Source organism: Coptis chinensis, chromosome 3 (assembly GCF_015680905.1).
Source record: "Coptis chinensis isolate HL-2020 chromosome 3, ASM1568090v1, whole genome shotgun sequence".
Taxonomy (NCBI): domain Eukaryota; kingdom Viridiplantae; phylum Streptophyta; class Magnoliopsida; order Ranunculales; family Ranunculaceae; genus Coptis; species Coptis chinensis.
In genome coordinates this window covers 3,899,682-3,906,681 of record NC_141458.1, presented here as the reverse complement: position 1 = coordinate 3,906,681, position 7,000 = coordinate 3,899,682, and the positions used below count along the sequence as shown (strand labels likewise).

The 7,000-nt window shown below is 37.2% G+C and overlaps 1 long non-coding RNA gene across 1 annotated transcript; it reads right to left on the bottom strand.

Moving 5' to 3' along the window:
- Positions 1-242: 242 nt before the first annotated feature.
- On the bottom strand, positions 243-1,089 carry LOC147507363 (uncharacterized). The gene is made up of 3 exons (XR_015216180.1): positions 876-1,089; positions 701-799; positions 243-606 (listed from the first exon to the last, which is right to left on the bottom strand). It is a non-coding gene; the product is annotated as an uncharacterized LOC147507363 (long non-coding RNA).
- Between the last annotated feature and the right edge of the window lie 5,911 nt (positions 1,090-7,000).

The window sequence follows — 7,000 nt, the reverse complement described above, 5'->3', positions numbered from 1 at the left end:
TAGCAAAACTGTGGTATATATGTTTAACGGATACCACGGTTTTTTAAAGAACCGTGGTTTGTAATGCCCATTATATACCACGGTTGTCAACATAACCGTGGCATATAAGCTATTGAAACCGTGGTTTATATTAGTGTATGTGTTATAATACCGTGGTATATAGTTATACTAAACACTACGGTTTATGCCAAACCGTGGTATATATATATATATTAATAATAATGCTAGTAACAGTTTTCCACTTAAAAACCGAACCTGCATAACAAAATTTACATAGCCTGCCTACATACAACATTTCCATCTTCCCAACAAATTCCAAAATGTACAATAAACTATCAAACATTGCAAAAAAATATAATAATAATAATAAAAAAAACTTCCATTAATTTTTTGAGTGCACTAAGAAAACAAACTTCAAATTCCTTTTCATAAATTAAAAATGTAAGACTCATAAATTAAACTGGAGGGATCCGAACATAGCTAAAACTCATCCTCATTCGCTTCGATTTGAAACACCCCATTTTCCCCGATGAACTGAATAATATCGAGTCGAACACCGTCAAGTTCATCTTGCGTGTATGTCTCCTTCAATTCTAAATTTGTTATCTGGATGAGTCAAAGCACAACATGTGGAGTTACTATATAAGAATAAGGCGAAGTCGTTGAGCCAAATAAAGTGTTTGTCAAAACTTTCGAATACCTTATTTTCAAATGATCCAGTTGAACAAGCTTCTACTATTTCCCTCATAAACTTCATTGTATAATACCCACACTCTGTGCCACCTAGTTGATATGGGCCCTAACATATAGACTCACAACATATGTAAACATATACTTTTCAAAGAAAAAGACAATAATGTGTAGGATTTGTTTACCTTGATCTTGTCCCACTTCAGCGGAACTCGTTTCCCATCAACCCTTTGCAATGTGAGGACCGCACTTCACAATAAGCGATTTTGAGAAGTATGTCTATTTCAAGTGCTCAATAGAAGGCATACATGAGAAACACAACTCCTTTATAAGTGCTAAGCATCTAAAAAAACTGATTGGATGGAAGTGTTAATATCTACAGCAGAGGCATTTTTATATATAAACTCATAATGTTAGGAGCAAAACATGAATGAGTGTTGATCGCAAAACTTACATGTCTCTGTCTAATCTCTCCGAGTTTGACGGTCACGCTCATTCTTTTCTACCAATGCTTTTGCTTGAGGACAGGGGACTCCATAAAAAACTTGACAACAATTTTCATAAAAAAGAGAAATAATATTGATGAATAATTTAGTATGAAACTAGTCAATGCACTTGAATAGGTTTTCTACATTTATAAGATGACAAGTAAAGATAATCATAAACACAAACAAATAGAGAAAAGCTAATCTCCACGGACAGCTGGCTCGCGGTATGCGTTGGTGGCGATCGGTCTCGCTCTTCGTCTTTCTTGGTTTCCCCTCAACGCCCCGGAATTCTCCGGATGATGAAGCACCTTTAACAAAGTAGAATTTAAGCAATTAGCATACTTTTCGGGAGCTCTCTTGATTACTATTGCCGGGAAGGCTTCTTCTTGGCACAAGAGAAAGTGTAAAATCAACAAGATTACCTCCAAAGATTGAAGTGAGATCATCAACAATATTTGTAGTTGAGGATGCCTTCCGCATGGTCGACGAGGTTCGAAGAAGATGTCCGGCCGGGTCGTTTCAGTCTTTGGTTTTTTTTTTCAATTGGGACTCAAAGTAGACTCGATGCAGAAAACAAAGGCGAAAATAATAGTCGCTAATATTTCAAAAAAAAAAAAAAACAATATCTTGCTTCTAATCTTATTCCCCTAAAGCGTACCGAAGTTGTGGTTCTGTTAGGCCTTGGTGCACTGCTAGCTCTACCGCCGAAGAAAGACTCAAGATCATTCTCATTCTTTTGTTGACTCTCTCTTGCAGCAGCCCTCTCACGAGCCTCTGTAGCAGCCCTCTCACAAGCCTCTGCAGTTGCCCTCTCAGCAGAAGCTTGCTCTGCTCTTTGCCGTGCGTCTGCTTCAACTCTTGCAACAGCAAAGCTCTCTCTTGCTTCGCGCAGCTACCTTCTGCTCTTTCCTTAGCATCGGCTGCTGCCCTTCGCGTGCTTCGAGCTTGTATTCTCTGCGACAAGAAGGCCGCGTTCGGCATGCTCACGTGCCTCGGCATTGACCTTATCAACGGCAGCCTTTTTACACCCTTAGCGAGCATCGTTGCTGCTCTCTCCGCGTGCCTCCCTAATTAGAGGCGGGGTATATAGTCCCAAGAGTGTGTCCTAATTCTTAAATTCGGTGTAGTGCAGGCAACTTAGGATCCACTCAAAGTTATCTGTACAACTTAGGATCCACTCAAAGTTAATTTTGAAAGATTCTCGGTGAAGACACTTTACGGTGCTTTAAACTTAATAGATTGCCAAGTTGCCCACCAAGGTATCCACCAATGTCAAGTCCACTAAAGCCGGATTGCTCTCTCACCTAATCCCCACAATCACCATAACTCAAATCTCTTTCATATTGGCCTAAAACATAAGCGTATTCATAACTAGTTGCAAAATAACAACCATTATTATTATTCCCACTACTATAAATCCCATTTTCCATAGTTGAAAATGTAGTATCTCTTCTATCCTCAAACCCACTCGAAATTTGTGACTTACTGTTTTAAATATCTGCTGCAGACCGAGGTTGTGAATTTGAAGGTGTCTTTGCTTGACCATGTTGAGTGGAAAGAACTTCAGCACACAACTCCTCGGGAAGAGCATCCAGAATGCGGGGATTGATTGAACTGAGTCAACTTCACTATTTATTTGTTGCTCTTGGTTGGACCATCGTGGAAGCGCCCGGGCCCAACACTTTCACGAAACCTCACTAACACTTTGAAGGGATGCATCTCGCTACTTGCAGGCATGGTGTTACCTAGTGATGCATTTGATCTCCTCATTCGTTTTGGTCGTAGATCGACCCAAAGGCAACACCTTCTTGGCGACCCGGAGCTTCCAAATACTCGACATTCTCGCAAACCCCTACAAGTAAATGTCGATGGAGTGAACAATAGTAAACATGACAAAGCGGACCTATTATAACATACTCCTAATATCTTCTCAAGATTCTATATTGTCATTCAGTCGTCTTATATACTAAGCGGAGATAAAACACTATACATGTTAACATTTGAAAGAATTTCCAAAACAAAAAGATAGAAACAAACCTATGCAATCCTTCTTCAAGATATGTGCATCCAATGACGAAATCACGAGGCATTTTGCTCTAATACCAATATATAAACAACCTATAATCAACATAAAATATTACGATGAAAAATTCCAAAGAAACACAATTTACACTAACTTTCATTCATTGTGCTCTAATGAAAACAATACTTTCAAAGGTTATACTTTTAACATGGTCTCTCTCCGAGAGAGCAAGATTCCCTACCTTTGCTTCGATAGTGCTTCTCTTGCTACTGCTGTCCACATCCCTCTTTAGAAAGTAGAGAGTCCAAGGTACAAACAGCTCCTTAGGCATCCTAACTCCATCTGTTTGCGGGCGGAAGCGATTTGTTGGTGTAGAAGCACGGGAAAAAGTGACCGAGGGAAACATCATTAACCAAAGCGAAGTTTTAGGAAAATGCGTGCTCATTGACCTTTTGGTGGATTAATCAATACAAATAAGAAGGAATCAAATGGGAGAATAAAAACGAAAAAAAAAAAATCCAATGGCTTGTAAGAGCGACAATAAGAAGGAATGCTTCAATTGCAAGTTCAAAGAGACAAATGGAAGCCTTTGCGCGTATAATATTGAAGTTCATCTCAAGATGAGACCTTCAGAAGATGCCTTAAAGTTCAAAAAGACAAGATCTATGGTTTTAAAATTATGAAAGTTTGGCAATCAAGAAAAAAGGTTATATAGTTCATGTTGGCTGTAGTACAAACGATTTAAACTTCCGAAACATACTAGTTAACCATTTCCGAAAGTAGACAGGCTAATCTCAAACTTACCAATCACTTTCAAGAATTTCATTCCTCAACCTTCTTAGGGAAACAACAATTAATCTAGGAATTATATCATCTGCATGAGAAGAAAAGCATGGAATGAACTAGAGTTGAACTACAAATTTCAGTATATTCTGGAAGGAAAGGTCTAATGACTCCTCAAGTAACTAGAGTAGCCAAAAAGACCGACTCACTTGCAATACTTATGTGGACACATAACTGGAGCAGCCTTCAGCAAGTTCTTTATATCAGTCTGTTGGAAGAGAGAAAAAGCTATGTAGCAGTCACAACCTAGGAAATCAAACATAAACAATTTGTAAGAAAAACTGAATCTTAGATCAACTGGAACTATTTAATTAATACCAAAATTCTTTTGATTTTTTATTAACCAATCGAACCCAAACCAACGAAATATCCCAATTGAGAAAGCGTAAATTTAGTCCAATCTTACGGTTCAACACAAAGCTTAATTTTCCCAAATTTATCAACAAGAGAACCAAATAAACCTAACTTGAGCAGTTCGTCTGCTTAAAAAAAACACTTATAAATTTGCTAGATGGGGTTTGGGTAGAAAAAAAAAAAGGAGATCGGGAGAGTGAGAGAGTGAGAGAGAAAGCATACTGGTTTATTTCCTTCTTCCTCTGTGAGGGTTTGAATGAGGAGACACGAATGGAAAATGGAAAATAAAGACCAAAAGCACAATTTTTTTCTATTTAATTTAATTTAGTCCGTTAGTTCGAATATACCCTTTTGGCTATTATTTTAGTTGTTTCCTAACGGACCGGACTGTTACAAAATATTAAAATACTGCTTTGATAATAATTGGAAAAATAAATTGAAATATACTAACGGAAACCAAAAAGCTCCACAGTTATATCCGTTAGAAAGGTAGTAACGGATATATTTGTTACAAATGAAAATTTTGCCCCTGTTACAAAATGGCCCTTATGGTGTAGTGATGGTGTAGTGATTGGGTTTCTCAGCATTGCGGGAATCCTAAGAGTAAATAGAAGCTGTAGAAGTTGTGGGGAGAGACCGAGAGAATAGCGGGAATCAATTTGAATGAGTTTAAATCTTTGTGTTTTTTTTTTCGCGTATTTGACTATTTGGCATAAAGTCATAAACCCACGATAGAAAGTGGAAAATTTATATACCACTATTTATGTTTAAGGTAGTGGGGATGTGGAGTACTCTCATCTTTGGAAAAAAACTAACCATGGTATATGGCCCAACTTATCCCACGTTTTCATCTAAGCGTGTGACATATACTAGTAAACCAATAACCAAAGAAATTTCCGCCGTGGTATATAAGTATTTCCCACGGTTTTTTAAAGAACCGTGGTATAAACGTTCTTATTGACCGTGGTATATGTGTCATTCTGTAGTAGTGCTTGTTTTCCGAGACTTGAAATTGAGTTTTTTTCTCGTGTTTATCTATAAGTTCCACTAATCCACTCTTGTAAATATAGTGGTCATCTCTCAATCAATTATTTGTTATTAGCGTTTAGCTCAACTGTCCTTTTATGTTTTCACAATACTTAATCAAAACAATATTTATCCAGGAAAAAACGTAGGCAAGGAGCCAAGGATTGAAGCCAAAGTAATTCACCTAATATAAACAAATTCATGAAAGCTATAAAAAACAGAACAAAGTAAACTGAAAGCAATGGTTCCACATTCACATTGGACTACTTTAAAGCATGAGAATTCCTATGGAATAGCTGTACAAAACTATTTAAAGAGAAATAGCTCAAACCCGGAATCCATTCATTCGCTTCATCTAAACCCGTTGTGGCGTCTGTTTTGAATAAAACCGCTTCCACCTTCGTCTTGTGTCTCCTTCGGTAAAATCTTGTCATCTTGTCCTCTAACCCGGCTAATAGTATCTTCTCTTACGCCTCTTTGGATAGTGGTTGCATACATATTTTACCATCCCTTTCCTTTGGAACCATCAAGTAGCCAACGGGGTCATCTTGGGTGTACTTAAAACCCCAAACCAATTGTTCCGCGGGACGAGGAATCTGGCGCTCTTTGTTTTCATCAACATCATTGTCAACCCTAGCGAGTACAGAAACCCACGGACAACCTATCTTTTACATCCCTTTGTTTGGAAATACACAAGTTCTTCAAACAAATAAATTAGAGAAAATATTAGGATTGAAAAAGAAAAAAAATGAGAACACAATAATTTAAAAAGTAAATATGGACCTTGCCTATTTTTAGGTCCGACTTTAGATAATACAAACCTTAGATTTCGATCTTGAGCCTTCTTCCCTGAGTTTGGTTGTGTGTGGCTTCAACTTGAAAGCGAAGAAGAAGCGAGCTTCAACTTTGAAATGAATATGGTGAGAGGAATAGTGAATAGCAAAGCTTCGACTCTTTTATCTGTTTAAATTTTATAGTATATAAACCTAGATGAAAAAAAATTGGAGAGAGTGGAGAGTGAAACCCTTTGTTGGTGGTTTTGGGAGTATTTCTAAAACCAAGAACTGAAAAAAAAGCATAAGTAAAAAAAAAAGAATTAGAATTATGTACGTAGTTTGAATTTGGGGATGTGATATTAATTTGAGAATAGACCAAGGAGAATTAAACAAATGCAGGGAGGTGTCACTAATTATTATTCCATCCGATTTTTTAGGAGCCAATCATATTGTTGGAAGTGTAAAATAGAGAGATATGGTGAGGAGAGAGAATGTGCGCGAGCTTTTATATATATATATATAGATTGGGTATTATATATCAAAACGAATTTCTTAAACAAAAAACATATAGTAGTATGTTGGTTTGGAGTTTGGACCATCTGCGTACAGGTGCACTCTGCACATACTAGACGTCCTCATAGTATAATACCTAGTAGAAATATTTGAATTTCGAGCTTTAATTTCTTCCCATCTTTGGCCTTTTAAATGCAATTTTCATGTGTAAAATTAGGTCTGGCAGACCGTCTGCGATAAATGGAATTTTGGTAAATTGACATAAATCTCATGATATGGAATATTCT